We start from the raw sequence: 10,378 nt of genomic DNA on the forward strand, positions 1-10,378 counted from the left end.
TATATATATAAGTGACATTAGCTTACTAATCGGAGTATCGCGTGATGCTATTGTTTAGTCTCTGTAGAATGAATGGGATGAGTGGTAGAAATGAAGACTCAAATCCGACTGAAAGTGGTTTTGCACCTTTCATCGGTTGACATTCGTTAGGTGTTGTGTTTCAACCATTTCTCTTAGCATTGCTGCAAGTAAGGAACGGAGTCTCTTGTACAGTTCAACCGTTTTCGTTTTCAACCACCCATGGATGTTATCCTTCCATCCTTAACTTCGCTCGACTAATAAATACACACACTTCTGTTTAGTAATCTGTAGGTAGTGATACGCCTCTACATGTACACATTACGCATGCATAGAGTCGTATGTTTAGAGGAACGCATACATACATGCACGCACGTACAACACACTCTTACAAACACTCATAAATACAAAACACGCACACACACACACTCACTCACAAACACACACAAACAGAAAACACAAAACACACACACACACTCATGAGCACACAAACACACACAAACACAAAACACACATACACATTCATAAATACAAAACACACAAACAGAAAACACAAAACACTCACAAACACAAAACACACACACACACACACAAAGACAAAACACACGCACACACAAATACACACAAACACAAAATACACTCACACACACAAACACACACACATACAAAACACATACACACAAGCACAAAACATATGTGGGTGGCACATGACGTCGTGAAACGTTTACAACAAAATAGTACGAAGCACGAGTACATGGAACTTGAACTAGTCTTTCGAACAACGAAAGACACAAATGGAAGACAAAGCAATAAAGAACGACCCTTCATCAGTTGTTGGCTGTTTCTCTCCCTCTTTCTCCCTCCCTCTCTTTCTCTGTAACTATACGAGGAGTGTATGAAAAGTCTTGAGCCTCAAAAAAAAAAAAAAAAAAAAATTACAAGACTTCTGATGAAGGTACAAGATTTCAAGGTCTTTGGGCCTTGAAGGGTCAAAACTTTTCATACACCCCTCGTATGTATTTTTATAAAATCGAGAGGACAATTTGGTTTGTATGGGGGATAAGAATTGAATGCGTTTTTCCTCTGCTCACCTCCCATATTGCTTGTGCAGACGAGACTTCTTTTGTCTCGAGGATGAAACGTTGACGCTGTCAAAAAACATTTGCAACAGTCTACTTTTAAATCTATAATTCTTGCACATATCATTTCGCGACTAAATTCGACTTTTCATTATGTTATATTGAGATATGCGAGAAACAAAACTGGTTTAAGAGGGAGATCTGGTTTAGTTACGAGAGGGAGGATAATGGTAAATTTATGTTTTTCTTTCATGTGTTTGGTTCTGTTTATATTCTTTTTTTGTATTTCATTGTTTCCATTGTTTTCTGAACACTATAATATTTTGATGGTGAAGGACAACTGATCGATACTGAACGTCGAAGGTAATGGTTATATAATATAAGCATGCTTGGTAGAGTTTAGTAATAAAGAATTTGAACTAGATGGATCAGACAGGAAATCAATGGAGCCAAGCTGTTGGTTATGTTGGTAATAGTGTGGATGCTGCTACTGAGGATAATGGCAATGTGGGATGAAATTGATAGTTGTGTCTATAATAGTAATATTCGTGGTGTTGGTGATGGCCGCGAGATAAAAAAAAATTAGAGTTACCATAACATTTTGGCTCACAAACTTTTATAGTTAACATTAAATGTATGGAGCGAGAATAGATATGATGGGTAGAAGCCTGAGGAGATAGATCAATGTTTAGATCAGTTGAATCAATACACATATACATATATAGTAGCAAAGGGTGAAAGTGAATGTATCTGACTTCAGTATTTTTTATCGATTTTAACAAGAACGAACATATGTGTCGAATGATTTAGGAGATGTAAGGTTACTTTCGACTAGGAACGGCTGGTACTCATAGAGTGATTAATGGGTTTAAAACTATAAGAAGCAACGTTGGGTGAAATAATTTATCAGCCTGGTTATTTAATCAGCCTATTTAGAGTGTTCATTAATTAATTCTCTGGGTAAATTAGAAAAAACAAACTTCATGTTTTATATACAGATATGAGGAGATAACATGTTTGAATATTTGAAGACTTATGATAACAAATTCTATCATTTGTGACAGACGTTGTCTAAGAGTGAAGAATGGACTGCTCGCCATCGCATTTATTTTGTAGCTAAATATAATCGGTTGTCCAAGTCTATACTGTGTCAGCTTTAATGAGATTTTCAAATAAGTAACACAACTTAAATTAACAGTCGTTCTTTGTCCTCCTGTACATTGTAGCTATTCTTTCAAATCGAAATATTCTATGACCATTAAAGTGTCTTAGATATCTTGGCTATCGAATTAACTGTTTGGTTGTCCTGTTAAACACATGGCATTCACAAGACTTATTTCCCTGGTGTTCATGCTTCATATTCGGTACACCATTCCCAAGTTTTCTTTCAGCCACCTGAATAACTTGGAACTTATGAAAGGAAAGCTTTTATCTCACTCCGAACATGTGAAACAAGGACTAACTAAAGACCTGAAAGCAGGCATGAGCGTTTAGAAGAAACTTATGAAAATGGTTTCGACAGGTAAAAGGTAAATCATTAATGAGTCACAAGCGATGTGATATGAACTATTGATAAATTGTCGAGGATTGCTTAAAAATCAAATATATTGAATGTATCTCGAATAATTGTTTATAAAGCATGTACGTACAGAGTGATGGTACGATGTCATTTTTTACTGATAAAAAATATATAAAGTTGAGCAATAGCAATCTTGCATGAAATCTTGTTTGGTGATGTAAATAACAAGAGCCATGTGTCCTATAAACCAAGTACAGGCGAGTGGAATGGTATTTAGATATTGCTCTCAAAACCGGTTTTTCGAATTCTCGGCGCATTTTGTTCTTGAGCAAAACATTTCGTTTCACTCTGTCATGTCTGTCCAGCTGTTTATTATTTTTCTCTTCTAGAAAATGAAGCCCAGGCACAAATTGTCAGGAAAAATATTATCTGTTACTGTCTATATGGCACTACAATAAAACAGATTTGTTTAAACAGGTACATTGTAACAGAAACTGCTAAAATGTAACATTTCTATAAAGTAGTTTGATATTATCAACAAGTGATTAATTTCAAATAATTTACCATGCTTATTGGCATATTTGCGGTAAAATCACTTTCACAAGTTTCCAAGTCATGTATTAAAAAATAAATCTAAGAGGCTTTCATGCGAAATTCGCTGACAAACACTTCTACACATAATTGCAAGAGTATAAATAATGTATACAGTTGTGCCAAAGGATAAATACATTGTCACATTGTCAGGAGAATTTAAAACAGCATCCTGTAGATTCCCGGTTGTAAATCGTCTAGCATTAGGCTTTGCTGGTGATGTTAACATTTTAATTGATAACCCTTTTGAAACATTAAGACAACTGAAAAGCTTTGCAACTGCATCTGTAAACGTGTGTTTAAAAATCAATAAATTATAATCCAAAATAATGTTTGTCACTAACTTCAATCTCACAATCGGATGAATCATCTCTGGAGACAAAACGTCCTTTTTTAATATTCTTTTGCCATCTTGGATGTGATATTCTGGAGAAAGCCATTGCTACCTCTCGTATCAGTTCCCTTTCTGCAGAAATAGTGTCTTTGTTTAAATAGTAAAACAAATTTATTTCTTAATGAAAAAGCGATTGACTCATGACTTTATCTTCTGCATTATTCGTAATGCTTTTAAGGTTTTCTAAATGGCAGCGAATGATTATGAGCAGATTTTGCGAACCAGAGGGAGAATCAAGTGTCAGTTAATATTGAAGAATTCAGTCAGGTAGTGTATTGAGGACAAGTTAAGCTGACATCGAAGCTAGCGTTCCTTTGGCAATAAACTTCAGTCAGCAGAACTGAAATGCCTGAGCCAAGATATTAAATATACGTCTCTGGGACAGCTCTTGCACACAGAACTAAAGCCTAACCTCAACCGTGCTGGTTTATTAATGGAGGAAATGCAAATAGAATCGGATTAAAATCACGCTCGTTAATTCTCATATGTTGGCGTATATCACTGTAAACTGCTATCTAATTTTCAAATGAAGCGAATAGTGTACAATGTGTTATTCAAGGCAAGAGCAGAGTGACACGGACAAGAAACTAAATTACTCAATATTATGAACAGAGAGATCACGACCACCGAACATATTTCCATTCAGCCACCGAGGATTAATGAATAATATTAAGATTTTCATTTCCACCTATCCGTTCAGATATATAAACTGCGAAACAAAGACATGATATATAAAGTAGTGAATTCAACGGTAAGATGGCATAGTAGCAGTCCAAAAGTTAATGAATTGCCTGAGTATTTAATAAATTTTGGATTATTGCTATCAATATTCACAGACAAGTAATAAAATGAGTGAAATATATTTACACAAAGGTGAACTAAATTACGATTTGTTTTGGCAGAATAAAAAGTAATGTTTTGAAATAGAATGAATATTCTTTGGTCTGAATTTATCTCAGCAGACATTGGATGTTATTTATTTGGAAATTGTTGTGCTGTGAGAATCAAACTCATAAATACAATGCATTGCAAAGGCAAATATTTCTTTACTCTTTACATGACCAAGAGTAAATCACAATTAAAAGTCAGAGATTTATGCGACAACAATTTTTAGTTAAATTTACTACTTTATTCTGCCTTCGTTTCATAGTTTATGTATCTGAACGGATTGCTTTTGAGCTTCATAAAATAAGATACATGAAATATATATTTCTTAAGATCTGGTCGGTTATTGTTTCGGATTTCGTATTTTTCCAATTTTGTTCCACTTGTTTTCGAATTTGGTTATGCCGACTTAATTTTGTATGCTAATTGTGAAAATGAAATTCGTTTGTGTCATAAACTAATAAATAAAGAAGATAATATATTTTAATGTTTCCAAATGTTGTGTAATTTTAACCAACTGAAACCCACCATTGTACACACGGCTGTAAAACTCACTCGGGAGTCTGTTTCCATAGCAACAATCAAAACTGTATTCTGCCTCGTTTTCATTGTAACAAGGACGTTGTACTTAATGCGGTTGTGACTCTTTCACCGCTGCAAACACAACTACAAATTTTAAATTTGTGGTGCTCCTCCGTTTAAAATGAAGGAAAATTGTGTTTTTCCCTTGCGAGCAGCATAATCAAAAATGATGCTATCCGCACAAGTAGCCTCGATATGGTTCCAACGAGTGCTCAGTTTATCATGGCTGATGAGTTTAACACTCGTTGAGCCACGTTAACTACTAGGATATTAAAGGTAATCAACAAGAGCTGTTTATAGCTGACAATCGTTTGCTATTTTCAGTGAGGCGTTCAAATCCTGATTTTGATATAGGTAGAGAAGGATCTGTTCAGTTAGAATGGCTTATACCGTTTGCTGCATAAGATGGTCGAGTTATTGTTCATAAACCTAAATGAATATCATGATTTAAAACCCTTTAAACATCGCTGTAGGCTGTTTAACCTCAATTTACATTTAACAGAACAGATGTATGATCAAAGACATCCTCGTTATAAGCAGTTCGTCTTTCTGCATTACTAGGAATACGCTACGTCATGTGACCGCCTCGTTTTATGATTTAGCCGAGATGTAGTTGCTATTCTTGGAGTTTGGGAGATCACGTAGAGTTCCATCCAAATATGGATCTTGATTTCTTTTGATTCGTCAGAAATATACAATTTTAGGTGAGAACATTATACTAATTTAGCCTTCTTCTATATTTATTATCCTCTCTGTTCTTGAATATTAACATAAAGTGCTAATGTATTTAATCATTAAAAATTGATTAAAAGCTTTAGGCACCCATAACGAGTAAATTGGAATGTATTTGTGATTTTATATTTACTCCATATTGCAAACATTCCAAATGATATCGTCGCATTTATTAAAGCATTCGCTAAATATGAACATTAATAGCAAGTAGCATGCCGTGCATATAATAACGCAATAAATGATACATTAGCATCGATTATACGTAGTTATTACACGTGGCAAAAGGAATCAAAGTGACACAACCACACTATCAAAACTGCGTTAGGTGAACATATGCTATCAAACATGAGAGCTAAACTTTGTGTGACGCTGTTTCAAATGATATTTAATGTAGCTGTTTCGTCAGATCAACGCAAATCACATCATGTCCACTACTTGATTTTTTTTCACCCGGATGTCAGATACGATTTAGATTTTAAAACATAAATCCTGGAATCGTAGATCAGTAATAAAATTCATTCGAAATATTTTCTGTTTAAATATGAGACTTCATAGCCATGGGTTGTTGGGTGAATATTATAATAATGTGAATGGTTGAGGAAGTTGGCAGAGGCATGGCGATCTTTATATAAATTCTACTGTCCTCCTCGGACAGAAGAAGGAGAAAAGATATTAGGCATATGATGGTAGGATGGCGGTGTGGTCGTGAAGATCGTTTTGCAATTACGTCGTTTCGGGTCCTCCCCTAGAACGTGGTACTTTGGTCAAGTGTCTTTTACTATAGCCACGTGACAACCAATACTTTTTATGAGCGAACTTGGTAGAAAAATACTGCGTGAAAGCACGTCGTATATACCGGAACTACCAGCAAAATTGTTACGCTCATAAATTCTTAAAACTTCTTAAAACCAATAAAACTGGGGGTTGGTTTGTTCGACTATACCAGTCCAGCTATGACCGCATTCCTATGAGTGATACGAATTACAGCAAAAAGATAACAAATAGAACGTCTAAATTTTACATGACGTTCAAAGAACTACACTATTACGGGGTAGTCGTTCATGTCGCAGAGAATGGAAGTAAATTTCAAGGTATTTAAAGAGTATTCTGCAAAATATTCTGTTAAAATATTGTGAACCACCCTAATATTAGTAGTACTGCATAGAAATCAATACCATTATGAGCTATATACTCGAAATTAATCTGTTCCATAGATTAGTTTCTATAATTCTGGAGGAAATGACATTTTAATGAAAGGATTAGTTTTCCGATTCGGAACAAAGACACAGAAGGAATTGAAAAGGTTAAGAAAGGTTCAAAAATCTTAATGTTTCTCCAGAAGACCTAAATTAATATATGGATCTTTTTACCCGATTCTGCACATCTTTGTAAGGAATAATATAAATTCGCTTGACTTAATGCCAATAGAATTTAATATACAGCCCTAGGATGAATGAAAGACAAAGTGAACCATGATTGAAATTACGAACAAAATACACAAGACTAGATGCCATACATGTAACTTCACTATTCTATGTGTCATCTATAGAACTTAATAGCTCTTATATAAAAGCAAAATTATCAATGAACATTGAAAGCGATCTGATAAAGATCCTATTGTTTTAACTTGGTGCTAAGCCAATTTCTCTTTTGTGAAGTATGGTTGATTCAATTTCTATGAAGTATTTCACACACTACCGTCTTCTGTGTGAAAGACAATATTTAGACCGTGTGACTTGAACTCAGAACAAGCTTAGTGAAAAGGAATGTAGATGAGAAAGAACTGCTTCAGACATCGTCCACCGATACGACGTCAGGAATTAATAAACAAATAGATATGTAGGCACAGCGGTGGTGTGTGGTAAGAAACTTGCTTCCCAACCGCACAGTTTCAGGCTCGGTCCTACTGCATGGCACCTTAGGCAAGTGTCTTCTACTATAGCGTCGGATCAACCCAAGTCTTGTGGTGGATTTGGTAGACGGAAACTGAAAGAAGCTCGTCGTATTTGTTGTCTTACCATTACTATTTATATATATATATATATATATATATATATATATATACGTGTGTGTGTGTGTGTGTGTGTGTGCGCGTGTGTGCGCGTATATGTGCGTGTGCATATGTGTGTGTGGGCGTATGCGTGTGTGAATGTATGTGCGTGTGTGGACGAGTGTGGGTGTGCGTATTGGTGTCTGTGTTTGTCCCCCACTACCGCTTGACAACCGGTGTGTTTACATCCCCGTAACTTAGCGGTTTGGCATAGGGTCTGATAGAATGATAACAGGTTTTAAAACAATAATACTGGGGCCGATTCATTCAACTCAAAATTCTTCAAAGCGCTGCCTCAGTATGGCCGCAGTCCAATGACTGAAACATGCAACAGATACAATATATATATGTCTTTCATCTCTCCCGTCTCTGCACAGTCTGTACAAATATTTACACATTTTATATATCTCTGCCTCACTTCGAAATATTTCCTAGTCAGTGATACATAATCCCATATCTTTTGCTCCCCTGTTTAGGAAGTAATATCCTCTTCACAGCAGAAGTAATATTTAAGAGAATAAACTGCATCGCAATTGATTTATTCACAAGGTCGACATAGTGTTAACGTAGACTCGTCCGCCATTGTTTAGTCAACCTTTCCTTCTCCAAAACATTTATCAACCAAACCAGGAATAAATAGTAAGAAACATAATCGATCGATACTTTTCCATTACATGCATCGATGTGTGTGGGTTCAGCCCAAACTGGATTTAACCGGTCATTTCCTATGTAAAGATAAAAAAAGAAACAGGCATATTTTATACTGATTATACTTTCCTGAGATACCAGATTCCTTTGCTATATAATTCATATATCTTTGTAATTCAACTTATACATATGATGATGTCAAATTGTTGCCACAAGGGCAGCTTGGGAGAGAGGATTAAGTCGATTACATCGACCCCACTGCGTCCCCGAAAGGATGAAAGGCAACGTCGACCTCGGCGGAATTTGAACTCAGAACATAACAGGCAGACGAAATACTGCTAAGCATTTCGCCCGACGTGAAGTTACACATATAATAATGGTGTTTACATAGGACCTTGTCTCTTTGAAGCTTTACTCTTCTCGCTTTTCTCACTTCTCCGCGAATATCATAAACCCTGCTGCAACAGCTGAAACTATAGCTCTTCAAATCCTTTAAATTAATATGTTGTCCCTACTGCTCCCAGAAGAACATCAACTATCACATGCAAAATTCGGCGAATCTCATTTCATTCTCCTGTAAGAGACCCGTCATTAAACCCACATAATATCAACAAATAAAAATGTTGCGTTTGATTTAATTAGCGACAATTTCAATAAAGCTTCTAAGTTATAAATGGAGGGAAATCCCTTGTGATGATTTCTACTGCTACAGCAAATCTATTTCGGAAACTCGTTATTCTGAATTGCAAAATATTACGGTATGACAATACCCTTTATAAGACTAGTAAGACAACATATACGCCGGTATATACACCCGTCTCAAGACAGCTTGACCTTTAACATGTTGCTCGACTCGCTGGAAATAGCCTTAAAATCTTTCCAAACTACATCTTACCATATTTTACGACTGGCCACACGAGATAATACGGTTTTATTTAAAACATGAATGGTTGTGTCAGAATATCAATGATCAAAATCTTCCGCGACCCGGACTGACTCGGATTTTAAAAATAAGCCGCAACAAAAAAGAATTTTATAAGGCCGTCACTTTTCACTTCATCACTCGATATTCTTTTCAGACGTCCTTATCACCAGAAAATCACTCCTGGCAATTATTTATTGAATTTTCTTCGTGTTAATGCAGTATAATTTTTCTAAAACAATTAGTCCTTTCTTTATATATATTTTTAGCTGTAAGTACGAAAGACAATACTAGATTAGCGAATCATGCATATACAAGTGCTATATATATATGTATACACACACACACACACACACACACACACATATATATATATATATATATATATATATATATATATACGCACTACAAATATGTTTATGTGTGTGTGTATTGAAAATAGAATTATAAGTTTTCGTTGTATATTGATTATAGAAAATAATCTAATACTAGAGCACATAAAATACCCAATAGCGGACAAAAGCAGGCATTAGTGACCGATTTCTTTCCCTTACGGTGAATTATATCCCGTAATATTAGACTATTTTCTATAGACATATAGGGTAAAGGCTTAAAGTCCTATTTAGAATATTTCAATTGTCACCCTTTTCTAATTTACGCACAATTCACACGTTTACAGATACATGCGCAGGCACGCGTATATATATACGGCAACAAGAAAATGGAGTGGATCAAGAAGTGGTATTCATCAACTTTTAGACATTATATTATGTGTATTTATATATTCTATATATTATAATTATTATAATTATATGAACAAAGAAATACGAACTACTACAGTAACCCTCCCTTCTCAACACATGAAATATGTATGTGACTATGAGTATTTTTGTACGTAAATATAAATGCGCGCGCACGCGTGTCTGTGTGTGTGCATATATATATATATATATATATA

This window comes from Octopus bimaculoides, chromosome 7 (assembly GCF_001194135.2).
Source record: "Octopus bimaculoides isolate UCB-OBI-ISO-001 chromosome 7, ASM119413v2, whole genome shotgun sequence".
Taxonomy (NCBI): domain Eukaryota; kingdom Metazoa; phylum Mollusca; class Cephalopoda; order Octopoda; family Octopodidae; genus Octopus; species Octopus bimaculoides.